The following is a 21,965-nucleotide window of genomic DNA, read 5'->3' as shown; positions in this document are numbered from 1 at the left end:
TATATTACAAAATAGAGAGGGAGAAGCTTTTGAATATTCTCACCACAAAGAAATGATAAATGCAAGAGGTGATGGATATACTACCTACCATAATTAGATCATTACACAACAGATATGTGTATCAAACCCTCAAATTGGACTCTATAAATATGTACAATTACAATGTGTCAATTAAAAAATATAGTTTCTATTGTCAGGGTTCACATTCAAGATAGTTTAAGATATGAATAGCCTTAAATTCCCTGTGAAGTACATTTTTTTATTCAAATTTTACATACTATATTATTTTCTTCACCAATAGCAAATCACTAATTTCTCTTGAAACACAATAGATCTTAGATTTATTAGGTTAAAATACATAAGGACAGCAAGCAGACATTCCTGACATGGTAAATTATCTGAAGTCTGTTGCATTATTTTTCTTAGCTCTGTATGGCATAAGCTGCACTTTAATTAAAAAAATGCTTTAAAAACTATTCTGTAGGATAAAATTATGTATTTTTCAAGGATCTAGATTATTTCAATAATCTTGGTCTTCATTACATTTCAGAGTGTTTTAGTTCTTTGAAAATTATTGGCATCTTGGTAAGTGATAAGATAGGCTAAATATCACTGAACTTTACACTATTCAGTCAAAGGATATATAAAACGGTGATAGATACTTCAAGCTTTTGTTGGTAATAAACTGGAATATTCATATTATGGGAAAAAATGTAAAGTGCTTGTGCCGGTTAAGGTAATATAACTTATATAAAATATAAATACCACAATTTTAGTGACTTAACACAATGGAAGTGTCACGGGATCCTTGGGGTTGTGGCTTCGCCAGCCGGAAACCTCTGTGGCCAGCGGCGCCTTCTGCCTGAGTATTACTCCAGCCCACTGGGTTTGTTCCTCTCACTCGGACCGGCAGGCTGCGCTCAGCTCACATTACCAGCCTGGATCCCATACCTGCTAAGGGCGAGCCAGATGCAGAGCGGCAGGGGTGTGTGGGTGAGTGAGAGCGGGGCCCAGCCACTGCGCAGAGCCAGGCATGCTGGCTGCTGCGGCGGGTGGGCACCTCCACGCGCAGGCACAGGTGCCGGTTCCATGCAAGGCTGCGGCTGTGCTAAATATACAACACATGGCTTCCTCTGTGGGCATCTGTGTCTAGATGAGGGAAACGTGGTGACGCAGTGGTGCCTGGAAGCTTGGAGATGCCAGGAACCGCAGAGCCCCAAAGGGGGTGTCACAGCCCTGGCTTTGGGGAGCCCCTGTGTCTGAGATCTCTGAAGGCCCACAGATCTTCTCCTTGCCCACGACATGATGAGTGGGTGGAAGGGGGTGGTGTTTCAGCTTTGTTTGTGTTACAGCTCTTTCAGTCGTGCCATTTGGCATGTCCTGAGTTCTTGTCGCTGTGTGCAGGAAGAATGAAGTATGCAGACAATTGGAGGGTGAGCAAGGCGAAGAGGAGCTTCCTTGAGCGACAGAACAGCTCTCAGGAAACCGGAAGTAAGTAGTTCCTTTCCACAGGCACGTCTTCCGATGTCCGTGCAGCCCTCCGCAGAGAGGAGACCCAGAGTGTGTAACTCCTACCCACAGGCAGGTTGTCCGCACATCTGTTGGAGTCTGGCTGAGTCAGGGTTTTTAAGGGTTCAGAGGGGAGGAAATATGTGCTGATTGGTCTATGGGCAGCCATGGGTGGGCCTGGAAAAAACACCTTAAGTTCTCACTCTGGTCTGTGGATTCCACCCTGAACTGACAGCCCAGCCCCCATGCTTTGGGCAGTCCCTCGCTTGAAGGTAGGGCTTCACTGAGGATCCACCCCTTTCTGCCCAGAAGCCTGTCTGCCGCTTGCCACCATCAATCATATTCATGGCGCCCAGGCTGTTTGTGCTGAGGAGCGCCTGAAGGCCTGCAGCGAGCTGGCTCAGTGCCCCCATGCTCGTTGGCACCCAAAGTCCAGAGGGGGCCACGGTGGCAGGGGGCTGACATGTCAGTGCCACCCCAAGCGCTCACACACCCAGCTGGGTTGCAACAGCACCTGGGCTTGGCCTCAACTTTGCTCTGCACCTGGAACAGGCACCGGGAGCAGGAAGAGGCCAGGCAGTGGGAGCAGGCACTTTGAAGCCTGCAGCGGCAGGGGAGCTTTCTGTGGCTCCCAAGAGCGCAGGAAATGCCTGGGTCTGGAGCTACAGCTGTGCATAGTAGGGAGGGGCTTCCAGCCTACCAACTCGGAAGGGGTTGGGGCTCCTTCCTGTTCCTGGCTCCTGCCCACTCTACGGAGCACGCAGCTCTGGCCTTGCCTTCCCTGCTGCAGCCAGCGTCTTCAGAGCAGCTTCTCAAGATGGGCAGCCACTGCCATCAGAAGTCCAAAACAAGAATTCCTGACTGGCAAGTAAGTTTCTTGAAAATACTGATTCATTAACCAATTTCCTAATATCAGATCTGCCTCTCAACACCTGGCTTGTAAAATTACAACAGAAAGGGAAGAAAGTGGGAATTACAAATGTTAGATTGTATAGGCAAAGCCTGGAAATAGTGGCTACCACTTTTATTCACATACCATTGGCCAGAACTCGCGTGGTCAATCTAACTTAAGAGGCTGCTGGGAAATGTGGTCTGTATGTGTGTCCAGGAGGAAGAGTAAATGAGTTTGGTGATCAGCTAGCTAGTGTCTATGGCATTTAAAGTAAATTATTACTAAGGCAATATTAAGAATCACAGCTGCTAATAGTTACTGGAGGAGATTCATGTATCAGTCTGGCTTCAACCAGAGAAACAGAACAAGTAGGAGGGAAATACTAAGTGAGCTTTTGCAAGGAATTGGTTTGCATGATTGTGAGGGTTGGTAGCCAAGTCCAAAATCCTTAGGGCAGGCCATCAGAAAGGGAAGGCTGAATTCTCAGGTTCAGGCTGACGCATCAATCCACACCAGAATTTCTTTCTCGTTAGAGAGGCCGCAGCCCTGCTCTTAAGGGCTTACAGCTGACTGAATCAGGCCCATGCAGATTCTCTAGGATAATCTCCTTGCTTAAGAATCAACTGATTACAGACTTTAATCACATGTCCTAAATACCTTTATAACAATGCTTAATGTTTATTGAATACCTGGGAACTATAGCCTAGCCAAGCCTGGCTAGCCTGTAAAACTGTCCATGACAATGTTTGTATGTGTATGCATGTATAGTTATAATATGTGATAATTAATATAACTCAGAATTCCTTTTCATTTTTTGGTCTTTCGATACTGTGACTTTACACATTTCTATATGTGCTATATTTTGGAAGCCGAAAGTGTTTTTCCCTTTCGCACTTATAATTAGAAAATAAATAAGATGCAGCATGGAATAAGCAGGATAACCAGACTTGAGTTTGAAACTTCGTTCCACTATTTAATAGTAATATTGTGACTTTGGAAAATGTTATTCAGAACTCTAAGGCCAGCTTCTTTTCTGTTGCATGAGGTAATAATCACTGTATCTGCATATAATATACTATAGCAGTCCTTGGTTCAAAGTTACCACTTAATAAATGATGGTTATTACTAAATAAGATGGGGTTTAGTCTACAGGTGAGGATGGATGCTCTCTTCGAGATCTGACAAGACTCAGAGGCCTGGAAAAATTCCCATAACCTTGTCTCATACAGTGGAAGTGGCAGGGTGCATCATGCCTGATCCTGTGATCCTTTCCCACAGGTTGGACGTTAGGAGAGGCATCCTTAGGGACAATGCCAATGTCATACAGAGTAGCTTCCAAGACTATAAAATTCTTGCCTCAAATCTAGGTCTTTGTGACAAAAATAGTACCTCTTCTCAACATTTGAAGAACAGTCTGTATGTGATAATTTTGTTTATTGTATTCATTGTTTTCCTTCAGCAAATATTTGTTGAGTTGCTACTATCTCCCTGGCACTGTTGTAGATGAGAGGATGAGAGTATAGATGAGAGGTTGAGAGTAACATAAACATATTAAAACTTGTAAAGAGGTGGACTTCGGAGGAATAGTTTAAAAATGGGAAGAATTGGGCTAGTAATTAAATGTTTCTGTTAGTGATGTCCCTGGTCAGTGTGGAATTGCTTTCTTCTGTCACAATAAAGGGTGTTTTAAACAGTTTGAGTTTTATTAATGTGAATAATTCTTCTAACTTTAGGATATTAATTTTTTTTTTCTTAAAACTCTCTGGGGAATTTAAACTTTTCTACTTGATATTTATGTAATATACTAATTTTCTTATAGAAAAGTCATCATACTGGTTGCTATTTTCTGCATGTACTTGGTAAAATATCAATAACTTGGGGCCAAACTACAGAAATCTAGGTCCTAAGAAATCTGAAAGTATGTAGTATACAAAAGTGGCATTGACTGGCTGAATTATTTGGGTATTGATAGTTTTCTTAGATATAACAAGTTGAAGATACCTCTTTACTCTCCATTTGTTTGGGATAGTTTATATAGTTTATGAGTTCAGTAGTCAAATTTTCAAAGGTCATGAAGTACCTTAAAAAGACAGTGACTGTCTAAGGCAACGCCTGCCAATAGTTGGAAGGGAAAAACTGGGAAACCACTTCCACAATGGTATATAATCTGGGAAACTCTGTTTTAGAATATTAATAATAATGTGTAGTTGTGTGTGATATATAAAAGCTTACTTTAGATTATATACTATTATATTTTCAGCATAAAGTTTATATTATCCATAGGCAGAATTTCTGATTTTCCCATTTAGTAAATGCCATGTACTGTTTGATTAACTCTACATTAATTTTAAAAAAGGCACAACTTGTCAAAACACATGTTCTCAGATGACATATTTCATGTTTGGATTAGGAACTGAATGTTTATTACATGTAAACTGAAACATAAAGGTGCATTTTATAGTATCAAGAATAGACCACAGAACAATAATTCCATAAAGTATTTGGCTTTAAAAAATATTTTGGGCCGGGCGCGGTGGCTCACACCTGTAATCCCAGCATTGTGGGAGGCCGAGGCGGGCGGGTCATGAGGTCAGGAGATGGAGACCATCCTGGCTAACACGGTGAAACCCTGTCTCTACTAAAAATACAAAAGATTATCTGGGCATGGTGGCACACGCCTGTAGTCCCAGCTACTCAGGAGACTGAGACAGGAGAATGGTGTGAACCCGGGAGGAGGAGTTTGCAGTGAATGGAGATCATGCCACTGCACTCCAGCCTGGGCAAGAGAGCGAGACTCTGTCTCAAAAAAAAAAAAAAAAAATTGGTATTTGTCTCTAAATAAAGATTATAAATATGTTGCAAAAGTAGATAAATCTTTCTTTCTGATAAAAAGACAAAATTGTTTTCTTTTTATTATTTTTCCACATTCTAGAGATTTCTTGATGTGCTATATTAAAATATTGATCAGTTATACACAATTTATAAATAAGATTTTTTTTTTGCTATTTTGGCGATTTTATATCAAAGAAACCTAAAGTTTAGAGGTGTTTATCACTGCAGAAGGTCAAATATGAACTTGGCGTTTGTGGATGAATCAAAATGAGTATGGTTGTGTGTTACAGAAAGATTCAATAACTAGTTGTTTCCTTCCTTACTTTTTTCCTTCCTTCTTTTCTTCCTTTCGTCCTTTCTTCCTTCCTTCTTTCTTTCCTCCCTTCCTTTTGTCCGTTTTTTTGAACAATTAGTTTTTGTTAAAGTTGCTAGCAATTTGTATGGCTTTTAATATACTTGCACTAGCTTCCTTTCTTTAACAAAGTTATAGGTGGTATCCACTTTGGATTTTCAGTGACTGTTTCACCAAATTGGATTTTGATCAACAGTAACAATGATATTTTTATTTACAGAAAACAGTGACAGAAAATAGATGAAAATAGTAACCTTTTAAGTTAGTCTTATAAAATTTATCATGGCTCTGTCTCCTAAGAACGTTTGTACTAGAATTATTATTTGATTCCTCTTATTACTGACTGCTTTTACTCTTGATCCCCAGAAAGCACCCTCGCCCCCACTGCTGGTACTTGAAAACACCTTTTTTCCCATTTATTTTTATAGTTTTAAGATGGCCAGAAGCGTTTTGTTTCTTTTAGGTATAACAATGTTAAAGTTAACCTAGTGGGTCCGGGCGCGGTGGCCCACGCCGGTAATCCCAGCACTTTGGGAGGCCGAGGCGGGCGGATCAGGAGGTCAGGAAATTGAGACCAGCCTGGCTAACATGGTGAAACCCCGTCTCTACTAAAAATACAAAAACAAAATTAGCCGGGCGTGGTGGTGGGTGCCTGTAGTCCCAGCTGCTTGGGAGGCTGAGGCAGGAGAATGGCGTGAACCCAGGAGGCGGAGCTTGCAGTGAGCTGAGATCGCGCCACTGCACTCCAGCCTGGGCGACAGAGCGAGACTCCATCTCAAAAGAAAAAAAAAAGTTAACTTAGTGGTATTAAAGTTCATCGGATGCTACTTTATAAGGTATTTAAAGATGTTTTGAATACATTAATAAGAAAAGAATAACACCTGTAAACTGTAACACAATATGGAAGAGATAGCTCAGAAACGGATATAGTTACAACAGTGATTTGTAAAATTCTAGGAGTTGAAGAGCTACAGTGAACTTTTAGTAATTAGTAGTGGTGTGTAATAATGAATAAATACTATTTTGAAATAATTTTTGCCACAGTGTCACTTTTATTATCAGGAGCAATATGGGTAATTTTAGACTAGCTTTTCCAACACCGTAGAGCTCTGATTGATTTTCTGACATTTGGGATGATCTGAGGTCCTGAGAACTCTCTCCATGTTAATTTTCATAGTGCATATACCAAAAATATGCTAAATGCCTCCAGTGTTCCAAACCTAAAATCACATTTTGCAGCCAGATGATCCTTATAAATTTGTTTCCCAGAAGATCATAACCCAGTATTGAAAAATATATATTTTAATATCTGATGTTTTCCTAGTTAGCATTGGTTTTGTAAGGCTCATAATTTAGTAAAATGTCATGTTTCAAAGTACAGAGTATTTTTAAATAATTAGGAGTGGGTAATCCAATTTGGAAGTGTGACAAATTCTAGTACTATAAATGTTAGGAATGTATTGGTAGAGGAGAAAAAAGGTCTGGAATAGGGTCTGTGCTGATATCATAGGTAAGAACACATAATTTCAGCAGAAGGAACCAAATGAGATATATAGTTATGCGTAAATCAAGACACAGCTGCGTAGCAGGCGCTTCATGTTGAATTCATCTGACTATTGGTAAAGAAAAGAAAAGAAAAGAAAAGATTTGGAAAGTAGGGGAGGGTCTTGAAATAATCAAGAGCAGGTAAAAGTCACATTTTAATGAATTCCATGAGACAGCTAAATTGTTTGGTAGTGACTGGGTACATTGCTGTAAACATTTTCATCCTGCAGGAGATGAGAAAGAACTTAGGCATAGCTTACCCAAAGCAAATTAAGAAGAAAAATAAAAGCATTGCTTTGAACACAAAATTCAAAATGGAGTGGTGAGTACTATTCTTACCATATCCTCCTGGCTCAGTAGTTGGTTTTGTTGTTCTGTTTTGAAAGTCTACATATTTTTAGAGGATAGGGTGTTGATATACTTAAAGACAGGAGATTTTAGAGACATTTAACCTAGTATCTTTGATAGAGTAAGTTCACAAAATATGTTGAATAAATGAATACAACTTGAAAGATAATTCCTGCTTGAGCCAGGGCTATGGTGACAATGTGAACCTCCACCTTGGCCTGACTCAACTTCAATATTCCCTTTCTTGGCCTTTATTGTAGATAGAGTGCCCTTAGGACTGAGGGAATCTTCTCTTCCTCCAGTTTCCTTTGAACTATTCACAGCAACTTGATGATCAAAGGCATCTTGGATCTTGAATTTACTGAAGAGGCATCCAAGTAGTATAAGTGGCTTTCACCATGGATCCAGCAAAATCTTGAAGTAAATTGCTTCTCTCCTAGAAGTTAGAGACCCTTGTCATACAAATTGTTTTGGCAAACATGGTGGAACATTTGGAACATTATGGTAGTGAGAACAATTAAAATATCTCTTGCATGGGTAGTGTTTTGAACTCTATAAATTGATGTCAGATAGAATACATCTGAGCGGTTATGCATCCTCAACTATATTCCTCCTATACTAAACACTAATTACCCCTTAATTTGCTGACTGCACTGATAAAATAAGAGGTCATAGCCCTCCAAAATTACCCATCACAAACAGTCCCCATGCAATATCTTGAAAACATATAATTTTGGACTCAGAAGGGTCATTTGGGGTTATTTTACAGAGGAAGCAAATGAAGATCTGCTCAACTATTGTTTTATCAGCTATTAGATCTCAGGCATCTTGTCTGTGTGGGCTTTCCTCCTCTCTCTATAGTTTTCCTACTTCCCAGTTCTTAAAATGCAAGGTTCTAACCCTGTCTTCCTTTGGATTACAGGGTCCTTTCAATCAATATTAATTAAGCACTTACTAAGTCCAGATCAGGCGAGGTAAGCCTGGTTTTTTCCTCATCAGAAATAATTTAGAAGCTCTGGAGAAATATAAATTATCTGGCCCCATGTTAGTCCTCATGAAAAAATATGTGTATTGGTCTCAGAACATTATATTAAAAAATATTCCAAGGTAAGTAAAATGATGAGACAGGTTTGGCATTGTTGATTAAGATATATGTATACATAGCATGTAATACTATTATTATTGCTTAGAACTGTACCTTGATCTTCCCCTATAACTCTTTCCTCCTTTAGTTCTCCCTGTCTCAGTCAATGACAATTGCCACCTACCTAGGTGTTCAACCCAAAAAGCCTGGAAATGTCTTTGATGCGTCTTGCTCCATCATCTATTCCATTAGTATATTCTACCTCCACAACTTGTAGGATTTCCTTCCAGAATTCTTTAAGAATATAGCCAGAGTGATGAATTTTCAAAGTGCACACATTTATGCTTCTGTCCTATGTAAAGCCTTTTGGAAGCCTGTGTTAATATTGCCGAAGTATGTTCTCTGTTACTATGTAATAGGCATTATGTGGGGAAAAAAAGCCCAGTCTTAGTCCACTCAGGCTGCTATATCAAAACACCATAGACTGGGCGGCTTAAATAACAGATGTTTTTCAAATTTCAGTGTCAGGAGTTTCAAGATCAAGGTGCTGCATGGTCGAGTTCTGATGAGGGTCCTCTTCCTTGGCTTGTAGACTGCTACCTTCTTCCTTTTTCCTCAAATAGTGGAGAGGGGAAGCTCTAGCATCTCTTCCTCATCTTATAAAGGCACTAATCCCATAATGGGGGCTCCCACCCTCATAATCTAAATCTAATTACCTTCTGAAGGCCCTACCTCCTAACACCATCACTTTGAAGGACAGGAATACAACGTATGAATTTTGGAGGGACACAAGCAGAGTCCATAATAAGCCCCATAGTCAAATGAGTTTTCAAAATGTCAGGTTAGCTAGATGAGCATTTGAAATACTGCTGTATTTAAAGCAGGATTTTGGCTTTTATATGCATTGTATGACAGAAGAGTGGGAGTATTTTGTAGGCACTGTTTTCCTGAGTGACTCAACTGTAGAACAACTTTTTCTACAAAGTATCCTGAGGAACTAATGTCCAGGAAACACACTCTGATGGGTTGCTTTTTGGCAATGGGCATCTCTAGATGTCTTCTGAAAGAAAAAAAATCCTTTCTCTCCTTCTTTGTATTTTGAAATTAAAGCACCACTGCTTCCTATTTTCTCTCCTAGTTATTCCCATTATTGATGTAGATAGAAGTGCTTTTTAGAAATATTTCTGTCGTTCTTTTGTTCTGCAGTTATTTGTAAATAGATGGTTTCACCAAACTTGGAAGAGGCAGTTTCAAGTTTCTAGGTATAGAGATAGAGATCTAAGTAGGTTGCCGGTAGGGAGAGTGTAAAGGAGACAGACAGCACCTGACAGAGCACTGTGGCAATCTTCATCCTGAGCCCATTGCTAGATCAGCAGAAGTATAGAGGCCATTTATTAAAAGGGCCAGTCGTGTATTACTGTTTCTTATGGGGCAAAGAGACAAGAGATGTTACATGTTTTCTCTTGCCATGTCTTCTGCTTTTTGGAGACTGAATTTTTTAGAACTTAGAAACCTGCATATGTTATGAATATTTTGAAAAATGTCTGAAGTGCTATACATGTGAATGGGCCCAGTGCCTCACAGTCACCAATACGGCCAAGTAGATTGTAACTTTATGGTAAGAGCCAAAGCTTCTGTGACAAAAAAGAAATGATACAGTTGATTCCTTATAGACAAAAGAATCAGAATACTAAACTCTTTAATTTTATCACCAGATCATTGATTGATTTTATATAGTTACTACTTATAGTTTCCAGTTATTGATAAGTAAAGTCAATAAATTCAATTATACGAATTGGAATCCTATTTAATCATCCAATTACTCCATTTAAATAAGTTCTCATTGAAACTTTTAATTAAATATAAATATTTTAATAACTATTATCTCCTAGGTGAAAATATGTAGTTTTCATAAAATGAAAATAAAATTTCTGTAGTTTTCATTTACTTACCATATAATGGAAAAGTATAATTTTAAAATAATAATGTATAAAATATAAGTATAGTTTTTAACAATAATTTAAAAATGATAAATATTTCTAGTAATGATGAAAATATTGATTTTTCCATTTATTTAATACATAATATTTTTAAACATCATTGCTAAATATTTGCACATTTTGAAAGGCAACATGCTTTTGTTTTGCCAGATAACATTTGAAATTGTTGCTTATTTATTACCAGGAGTGAAGAAAGACACAGACCATGGTGTTACACATTTGCATGTCATATTGAAATAGGTCATCTTTCAAAGAAGTCTAGTATTCATAGCTACTCACTCACTCTGTTGCTGTTTATGGTGACAGTGCTCTCTGGGGCTCAGGTAAAGGAGATGTGGAGAAAAATCAACAATTATAACTCAAGAATTTAAAAGTAATCTTCAGGATATATACAACTTTCATTTGTCAATTATACCTCACTAAAGCAAGAAAAAGTGTCCAATGTTGGGAAACATTGCATAAACTGTTTTTTTTTTTTTGTTTTCTTTTTTTTTTTGGAGACACAGTCTCACTGTGTCACCCAGGCTGGAGTGCAGTGGCGTGATCTCAGCTCACTACAGCCTCTGCCTGCTGGGTTCAAATGATTCTCGTGCCTCAGCCTCCTGAGTAGCCAGGATTACAGGCACATGCCACCATGCTGGGCTAATTTTTGTATTTTTAGTAGAGACGGGGTTTCACCATGTTGGCCAGGCTGGTCTGGAACTTCTGACCTCAGGTGATCTGCCTGCCTCAGCCTCCCAAAGTGCTAGGATTACAGGCGGCATAAACTTATTTTTTAATGTATATTTGTTACATTTTCAGTGATATGCTCAATATGGTTTTTGTTCAAACTCTAGACACTTTTTTAAGATGAAGTGTCTCTAAGTTTGAAGCAGTGGGTTCAATTGTTAATCTAAGAAAACACAAATATAATACCCCATTTTTCTAGATTTTTTGATACTTTGTAGTATATTCGTTGTATTTTTTTACACAAATTTTCTTGCTTACATTTTGTTATGTGTAAAAATTTATAAATTCCACGTTAGGCAAAAAGATAGATAGCTTCCAGTGAGACAATTTAGGGAAAAATGAAAGTATATTAAGGCACTTCTCATTTTATTAATAATATGGGAGTTTTGTGTTAGACTTAGAAAAATCTAAATGGAGAGATGAAATATATTACATTGCAAAGAAACATTGATTAACCCTGTTGGCAAAAATCAAGGTGATTTCGTATACTTGATTTATTACAAAATATGTATGAAAAAGTTACATTAAGTCAAAAAGATTGTCTTATCTGTTGCAAAGCAAAGTTTCACTGAATTTACCTGCACTCTAGTCTCTATACACAGCATTGTTTGTACTAGGTTTATTTTATGTTCTTTTCTGGAGGAGTGTATTTCAAAAAACAAATAATTATCTCTTGTTTTTTTAAAAATGAAAGCCAGTGTAGAAATAGTGTAGACATTTTACTGTCACCTTATATATTAATTTAAAAATATTAAAAAAAAATAAAAATAAAATATTATTTCTTTTCAAAGTAGAAAACAACTGTTGCTAGAGAGAAGTTACAGCATCAAAGACCCTTTGGGGAATTCTAAATAATATACATCTGTACATTTAAAACAAGTACATGTGCCTAAATGAAACTCAAATCTCACTACTCTTGTTTTTAATGCATAACTAAAGCACAGTATCTTTAGAGCTAAAGATGTCATTAAATTAAGCAAATATTTATTAGCACTTTACTCTTATATCTGCAGTATCTCTCCTACTGCCTATTGCATACTTGGCACTCGATTGACCTCAGTATTTGGAGAATGAGTGAGGAGATGGGAGCATTTTGTTAACTGAAGCAAGGTATCTATCAGCATATGTACAAAAGCTTGAATTTCTCAAGCATTTGTTTCTGTTGCTGGCTACATAGCTTGGAGTTTGAGGTGGTTTAGAAATGGGAACTAAGCCTAGAAGTGTGAGTTGATGTCTCATTTTAAAAGATCTTAATACAAACTACATTTTTACTTAAATTGTTAGAAAGTGGGCACACCTTGGAAATGCTTTGATTGGAAAGATTATGCAATTAGAAAGCGTAATCGGATGGCAGTGTTTACCAAGTCAACTGCAGGTTTTCAAAAGGGAGTCTGCCTGATGATGCATACCAGTCCATTCAAGTACAGTCTATGCTGTGTTTCTCGAATTATCATTATTTTTATTTTCTGGATTCTCGTAGGCTAGCTTTACATTTGCTGGAAAATCTAGAATACTCTTTCTCTTAATTTTGCTAATGGTCTCTTATATCATAATGCCTTTCCTCTCTTTCTTAAGTAAAATATTTAGCTATCATGAATTTCTCAAAATACTGTTATTATCTTGCCCATCTCTCAGAAGAACACATTGAGGTTTAGAGACAGTAAATATTTTCCATATGCTAGACAGCTAATAAGTGATAAAGTGAGTACCGTAACTATATTAGTTTCAAATAATGCTACTGCATAAATTAATATAATTGAATCCTGGCAAAAATACCTTTATGCAGTCTATATTATTATTCCCATTTAGTTTTAGATTAGGAAACAGACTCATTCATCCAGATAGAAGAGGTATAAGCTAAGATTTAAACCCATAGTTTTCAGCTCCATATTTCATAAACTTCATGTTATACTACCTTCCTCATAAATTTTAGGACTAAGAAACGAAGTAAAACACAGAAGATTTGTGGCCCCAAACCCCTGTTAATCAGTGACTTTTCCATAATACTACTAGCATTTTTGTTTTAATCATTCATACACCCAGCTTTAGTTCTGACCATTGATCACAGTCTCAGATTCTATGGTTTTTAGTATCAATTTTATCTGTGCATCTATGTTTTTAGCATTTTTTTGCTTCTATTAGTGTCTAGAGTTGAGAACTTAAAGCTCTATATTCTTCCCCAGAGCTTTATTTTACATTGTCTCTAGTTATCTAGTGGAAATGGTATGCATGACCGTAGGCATCTTCATGGTAGATTTTCCTGCCACTTCTTTTCTGTCTATTCTATGCAGCTGCCTAATGAGTCACTTCAATTTCCACTTCATATTCCCCAGATGCATTTCATTTATTTATCCAATATACTACCATGCATGAAAAAACACATAAGGTTCTTGTTCAAGAATGCCTTAGATTAGTAGGTGGCTTGGAGAAGAGGGGGGAGGATGACAGAAAGAAATTACTGGATTCCCTATGGAAAGGTAATTCTTTAAAATGTACAATAAAGAATTTCTCATAACCCAAATCACCCTGACAAAATACATAACACAGTTTGAACACACACCCGTCTTAACCGTTGGATCAGTTCTTAATTTATTAAGGTGAAGGTACTTAGCATTTTCTTCAGCTCACACAGAGAGGTAAATTATTGGTTTTAAAATATTTGATAATACAAAGTTAATGAATGGGTCTTAGGGGCTTAAGATTCTTATGTATAGTATTTTAAAATCTATATTACAAGTTTTAAAGCACCACCTGCATAATGAAAAAGTGTTCTGGTATTTGAAATATATCAGTATGAATCACCAGAAGTTACTAGAGTGAAGGTTATAAATTTTATTCTGTTTCTTTTCTCAACAAACACAGATTAGGTTTGTATAATGCGTGCCTAGGGTGGTCTTGGTCATTGTGCTGTCAGATAGAAGTAAGCTATGTTGTTCCAGAAACATAGATGTGATGTTGTATTTTGGGAAAAGTTGTTTGTAGCATTCTAGCATCATTTGACCTGCCTTTTGGATATAATTTTACTTTAATACAGAATAAGCAAAATGTTGTTAATATATTAACAAAAGAGCTGTCCTGAAAAATTGTCTTAAAAAGCTACAAGCACTTCAGACTAATTATACCACGTTAGATTTAAGTGAAATCATTGAATGTTAAATAGAATTCCCTTTAGAAATTGCAAATGGTAGCCCAAAGGCTGGATTTGGCCCACAGATGTTTGGCCCACACTGTGTTTTTAAATAATTGAATTTGTTTCCAACATTCAAATATGGAAATACTTTACCTAAAATACTAGGTTTCTGGCTTCCTTTTAAGAGTTTGAAGATCTGGCAGCATTAAGCAAGCCTTCCCACATGGCCATGGTTGACAAGAGCTACAGAGATTGCCCTCTATATACATTTGCTAAAATATAAATTCCGTGAAGATTCATGAAGAACCATTTTGTTGCTTGATGCAACCTGAACACCTGGAAGAGCTGATGCCCAATACATATTTATCACATGAATCACCCTGTAGTTTCTCAGTAAACATTTGTTAAATTAACAAGACATAGGTTCTCCAATTTGACACCCAGTAGTCCTTATTTTATTATACTCAAATTACCTCTCTCATTTACGTTATTTCTCTGGCCTCATAGGCATTTAAAATTTTTATTTAAAAAATTGTGGTAAAATATACATAAAGTTTATCATTTTTAGCATTTTTAGTGTACAATGCAGTGAGACTAAGTATACTTGCAATGTTGTGCAGTTGTCACCACTATCCATCTCCAGAACTTTTTCATCTTTCCAAACTGAAACTCAGCATCGATTAACAAATAACTCTCCATTGCCCTTTCCCACCAGACTCTGTCAATCACCGCTCTTTGTTCTGTCTCTACAGATTTAATTTCTCTAAGTAGCTCATATAAGTAGAATCATACAATATTTGTCCTTTTGGGTGCTGCAAGAATTTAATCTAATGTATCATACCTGTTTAATTTACTGCCTTCCTATATTAGAGTTGGAAAAAACTAAGGCTCAGAAGGATGAAAGTGAGTGTGCATAGACACATAACTCACTGATGGTCCACTTACTCTGGAAAGAAAGACTGTTTCTTTCCTCCAAGATCATTGTTCTTTGTACTGCAATATGCTGAATTACCCATTTTACCACTTACAGAAGGAAGTGTTCTAGACTTCTAAGTCAAGAATGAGTGAAAACATCACAATTAGACTAAATTTAGCCCAAACTTATGTCATGGCATGGAATTTGAAAAGAATCCTTAATCATATGATAATGTACAAAAAGTCACACCCACAAACTTATAAGTAAATTGTAATCATTTAAAATCTCTCTCTATTCTCTGTTGAATTATCTGATTGCATATATCTCTATTTTTGGCAACCTACTGAAAGAACTTACACTAGCATAAACATACAAACAAATGTGTGAATGTTCCAAATACATGCTTTAAATCCCTCCACTGGCCTCAGTTGATTTGGAAGTGTCATCAGAACACCATTCTGGGAACTGATTTTTTTTACTTGTCTATGCATTTACCCTTAGAAGGGGTCAAAAGTGATTTTTTTTTTTTTTTTTAGAAAGTCACTTTCAGCTTGGACTAATTTAAAGTGTATTTGACTGAATTCTTTTTCTTTTGGTAAAAACTGAAGACCTGCCTAACAGCCCTTTTCAGGTTGGCCTTGGCCTGTGAAAGGGTAAAATCTATTCAGGATACTCTGGCTGTAGCAAGCACACGTGAGATTCCTGTGGAAGCCCTGAACTTGTCTCCCGAGGAGAGGTATACATCAAAAATGTTTCCAATGTCCATTTTCTTAAGCACAGGAATCCAAGGTCAGTCCTCATCCTCAAAGTCGTCCTTGATCATAGGTGGTCTGCCTTTCAGAGTGTCTCATTTTGTTCCAGATTTCATAGAGTTCTCTATTGTTCCTAATGCTTTTTTCTGACATCTGCTGTAAAATGGATTAAAGATGTGTTTCTCCCTCTCTCGCTCTCTCCAGAGATTTTTATGAACTCTATAGATTTTTATACACTAAGTCAAAATTTTCCAAAATTTCTTTCTTAAAGCACTAGACTAGAGGATGTGAGTTGTTATTTCATAAAAAATTTTGTAGTTAAATAAGTTTAGGAAAAACCAAGTTAAGAACATTTGGTAATTTTTTTCTTCAGTTTGTTTCACAGTTTTAATATGCCAAAATGTGAACTGTATATTTACAGAAATAATATATAGCATTATTTCCCAAACTTTTTTGAGCAACAAACCCAATTTTAATAGTTTTTGAGGCTAGAATTCATCCTAGAGAACATTCTCTGGAAAACACTGCTTAGACAATTTTCCTGAGTCATTTTTTTCATTAATTCAAATAACATTTCAGATAGCAAATAATATTCAGTGTTGTTTTATGTGGTGTAGAAACATTTCTACCTCTGTTATGGAGGACCTCCTGACCTGGAGAGGAAAGAGACTAGTCAGGCACACTGTGAAAAGTTCTGTGATAGAACCAGAAGGGGCTATGGGAGGACACTGAGGGACACCTGCCATTGGGAGATAGGGAAGACACTTGGAGGACAGGTGATGCCTGAATAGAGACTTGAAAGATGAATAAGTGAGAAGAAAAAGGGCATTGTTCCAGGAAGGTGGAGGTTAAGCAGATAGAAGATGATTTTATGATTGTTAATGTACTTATCTGTGGATAAAATTATTCAAAATGGTATTCAAGGATATTGAATTGAGTGAATAGAAATGGTCTGTAAGTGGGAACAAGACCATGGCAGTGTAGCAAAATGGAGCGGAAGCATCTTAAACAGAGAGGTTTCAAGTCTCTAGAAGTTAGAAAGTGAGTATGAGCTGGGAGGAGTGAATTCAACAATGTATAAAAGACTATTTAAGGCCAGGTGCGGGGGATCATGCCTGTAATCTCAGCACTTTGGGAGGCCCAGGTGGGTGGATCATGAGTTCAGGAGTTTGAGACCAGCCTGACCAACATGGTGAAACCTCATCTCTACTAAAAATACAAAATTAGCCGGGCATGGTGGCGCGCGCCTGTAACCTCAGCTACTCAGGTGGCTGAGGCAGGAGAATCGCTTGAATCTGGGAGGCAGAGGTTGCAGTGAGCCGAGATTGCACCACTGCACTCCAGCCTGGGCAACAGAGCAAGAATCTGTATCAAAAAAAAAAAAAAAAAAAAAAAAAAGACTATTTAAGAGGCATAAGTTCCTGAGAAGTTTACAAAAATGTTAGCATATGGCTGTCAGGTGGGATCCAGAGAGGCAGGTACAAAGGGGAGATATGACAAGAGAAGCAGGGATAGGGCTGATGAAAAACTTGTCAAGTTACCCCTGTGCCAGACTTTCCTCATCCCCAGCGCCTTGCACTCTAAGCACAGAAGAACTTTTTGGTGTTTACTTTCAGGTAAGAAAATCAGGCTCTTCTATGAAGAAAATTAATAACATTCCTAGGGAGAGCCAAGGCTTCTAAAGTGGATGTTGGCATTCCAAAATAAAATTGTCTATATCCTGACAATTGTGGAGCCTCCACCAGGGCTCTACCCTCAAACAGGTCAGTCAGTACCTCCAAGTCATGGATATAGAGTTCCCTGTAAATTTCCCAGTTGAGGGGAAGTCTTGGTGGGAATGACTGCCTGCCATAGAGCAAAACAGGCCAGATCCCTCCACAATTAACACAATCCTTTTCTCAAACATGAAAAGGGAATCACAGTCACCAGCCCTGTACGAGAATTTGCAGCATGAGTCAGAAAGACCAAGATACACAAAAATAACAACTGACTCCCAGAAATAGACAGTAAAGGAATGAGACAGTAACTTGAACATTTTTGTTAATAACATCACAGGTACAACAAGAATTAACACAATCCTTTTCTCAAACATGAAAAGGGAATCACAGTCACCAGCCCTGTAGGAGAATTTGCAGCCTGAGTCAGAAAGACCAAGATACACAAAAATAACAACTGACTCCAAGAAATAGACAGTAAAGGAATGAGACAGTAACTTAAACATTTTTGTTAATAAAATCACAGGTACAAGAAGAATTGTGTCCATAAAGAAAGAAAATTAATGAGGGGAAAAGAAACATTAAGAGGACAAAACAAAGTCCTTTATTTTAGAAAATCTAGCATATAAATTTTGAGAATAACTTCTAGAACATGAAGTGGAAAAGCAAGAAGATGAAAACAGTAGAGAAACATTTACAAAGGAGGACCAACAAGTTACTAATTAGCAGGGAACTTGTATATATTGCCTAAATAACAGAATCAGGAAGGAACCTCATACTTAGTTGTGGAAGCAACAAACAAAAGCACATAAACAGGAAATATTTAAGAGTTATTATCTCTGGGACTTGGCCTTCTGTTGGGGTATGGAAGAAGTGTGTAGAGTGGGGAAGGAGCTGTTGCTTCTCACTACAAATTTTATGTTAACTTGTACATGTATTATTTGCGTTAAAAATAAAGTAAGGAAAATATTATGTTCAACATTAGAAACAATTCCAAAGATAGAATTACTATATCATTGTTGAATTCTCCAGATTGTATATATTTTCCTTTCATAGGAGGTTTATACATAATTCCAAAAATTTGAGACTTCTTTATCCTTTTGACTTAAAAATTTTTCCAAAATTTTTCCTGAAGTACCACTTCGGAAATCATACTTACTTTGTGATATTTCAGATTTATAATCACAGAATTTCATAATTGGAATATAGGTCATATGTGGAGTATCTTTCCAAAGACAGTCTTCTAAGTCATTGTGGAGATTTTTATTTAATTTTAAATGATTTTTGGAAAAGGAGTTTGGCCACTTTACTCTGATGAATGTTTAAGCACCACTTGAGCAAGTATAGATAGAAAAATCTTTTATGTTTTAAAATGAGTTTTGGAGATACACTAACCGAATGAAACCTAGCTAAACTGAGATTTTATCTTTACAAAGCAACTTTTTCTTACCCACTCATTCTGTTTTAAAATTCATGTTCTCCTAACAATCTAGGGATGTAGGTTCATTTGCTTATTTTAAGAATCTGTGGCTATGAGGTTAGGTGACTTACTTGGATTTTGGGTCAAGGTTCGTAATCAGTTTAGTGCTTTTCTCACTACACCAGTGATTCATGACTGTGGGGATCTTGCAAAATCACCCAAAATACATATTAAAATATTTTGGATAAATATATATGTTGTACATTTATTTTCTTGTCAATGATAAACAAACTCTATAATAATCTTAACATGTTAGCCCAGTCTTGGTGACACACAAACCTCTTGCTATGGGAATTCTTTGGATTTGTGTTTAATTAGTGAATGGCATATGTAAGACAGCTGTTTTATAATGGAAAAGGCTCATAAACCTTGTTAAAGAATAAACAGATCAGAAACAATAAAGATTTTCTATCAAGGACATTATATTTGCAAAGCCAAGATTTTCTTTAAAAATTAGGTGTCTTGCTCTGACAATGGAATTTAATTAAGTTCTGCAGACTGCATATTTTGCAGTTGAGAGCCAGTGAGGTAATCTAATATTCTTTTCTCTTCTCGCTCTATCAATTCGTCCCCCATCCCCTTTTTATAAACACCCTAAAACCACATAATAGGTTCAAATGGCAAAGAATGTTATATTAAAGGTATTTACTTATTTTTATGTTTCATTTCAAACAAATTAATAATATTTTTCTTAGATATAATACTTAATGAGTCCAGTGATTCATCTCTTGAGAAACTAACACATAATTGATAATAAAGGTATAAGATTTTGACAAAAATCCTCCCTCTGACTTTATAATGATGTTTGAGAAAGTCTAGATGTATATGAAAACCAAATTATTTTGTGGAAAGGCATCTTTATGTCAGACATAATTAGTGATGAAGCCTGTACTTAAGTTTATTGCATCCTCACAGTTATGATATACATTTCCTAAGCTCTGACCTTTTATCTTGATTGCAGCTTGCTTATTATTTACTGTTATTTTATCTGATTAGCCCTGTGGAATTTTAATCTTTGTGTGCTCTGAACTTTCTCTAATATGTTATTAGGTTTTCATTGATTCCTTAGATTACTTTAATCTTAAATTAACTTTTTACATTTATTAAAACATTTAAAAGTTTTACAAAGTAAATAAATCCTTAAAATGCATATATTTGCTTGATAAACCCATAGAGCAATGTTTTATATAGTGTAAATGACCCCAAAAGTGGATAATTATAGAATACTCCCTTCTCTATATGACAAATTTTTTTGGTAATAATAATTGAAATGAAACAAATACTAACAGTAATAATAACAGAAAAAAGAAATGCAGAAAAGGAAACTTTCTTTTATTAAAATTTGTATATTTAATCACACCAGTAAAAAAAACTAATACTTTTCAATTTCATTAATATATTTTGAAAAATAAGAAACATGATGAAATGCATGCAAGGGAATAAAGTCTGCAAGATTCAGAGAATAATTTTTACCTAGAAGGACAATACTAAAGTAATTCAGGTACTGTTTCTTCATCTTTACAATCACTGTGTTATTATAGTTTATTTTGAATTTACAAATGCAGTAATATGTTGAGCCACAAGGGATGGAGTTGTGAACTGCACCCAAACTGAGCTCACATTTTTTCAAACCATTATAAATTTGCTATTGAAACAAAGGCAGATAACAGAGGTAGCTGATTTGGTTTGTGCCAGGGCCAACTGGGTAACTCAGTTTCTCAAATTAACTTGCCCATAGAGTACTATTTTTGCTAAAGGTAAAAAAATGAACATATGCTAATTTGGAACATACATATGTATTATTAAAACTCAACAGTAACAAGAACAATGTTTAGAACTTAGAGCAGGAATTTGCAAGCGGTAGCCGTTGGGCCAAATCTAGTCTTGCACCTGTTTTTCTGACTTGCCAGCCAGCTAAACAATGGTTTTATATTTTTCAAGGGTGGGCAAACACCAAAAGAGGAATATTTATTAACACATAAAATCATATGAAATTTAAGTTTCAGTGTCCACAAAAAAACTTTTATTGGAACACATAAACATCCATTCATTTGTGTATATCCATGGCTGCTAAGAGCAGAATTGATTAGTGTGACAGAGACTGTATGGCCCGTGTGTTAGTTAACTTGGGCAGCCATGACCAAGTACCACAAACTGGGTGGCTTCACACAGTAGAAATTCATTCTTTCATAGTTCTGGAGGCTTGAATCTGAAATCGAGCTGTGAGCAGGGATGGTTCCTTCTGGAAAAGTCCAGGGAGCTTCTGTTTCATGCTTTCCTCTCAGCTTCTGGTTGCTGCCAGCAATCTTTGGCATTCCTTGCCTTGTAGATGCATCAGTACAATCTCTGCCTGCAGCAGCACATGGCGCTCTCCCTCTGTGTCTTCATATCATCGTCTTATATGGATGCCAGTCATAATGAATTAAAGTCTCACTCTATTCCAGTATGATATCATCTTAACTAATTGCATGTGCAATGGCCCTATTTCCAAATAAGGGTACATTTTGAGATACTGGGAGTTAGGACTTCAACGTTTCTTATTTTGGGGAAACAATTCAACCCATAACAGTCTGCAAAATTAAAAATATTTATTATCTTGAACTTTGCAGGAAAAGTTTGCCAATCCATGACTTAGACCAACAACATTTTGTGGGGAGGATGGGAGGTGGAGAGAATTTTAT

General features: G+C 36.7%; 1 long non-coding RNA gene across 2 annotated transcripts in view; it reads left to right on the top strand.

Annotated features, from left to right (window-relative positions):
- Positions 1-872: 872 nt before the first annotated feature.
- The window catches only part of LOC134730289 (uncharacterized), a 494,516-nt gene continuing 473,423 nt past the window's right edge, over positions 873-21,965 (top strand). Inside the window, exons 1-2 of one of the 2 annotated variants that reach the window (XR_010112022.1) lie at positions 873-993; positions 1,405-1,491. This is a non-coding gene — a long non-coding RNA (uncharacterized LOC134730289). The other variant, XR_010112021.1, reaches the window with a different exon arrangement.

This window comes from Pan paniscus, chromosome 3, assembly GCF_029289425.2.
Source record: "Pan paniscus chromosome 3, NHGRI_mPanPan1-v2.0_pri, whole genome shotgun sequence".
In the NCBI taxonomy this organism is placed as follows: Eukaryota; Metazoa; Chordata; class Mammalia; order Primates; family Hominidae; genus Pan; species Pan paniscus.
Note: the sequence above shows the minus strand (reverse complement) of the source record. Positions and strands in the feature narration are given on the sequence as shown.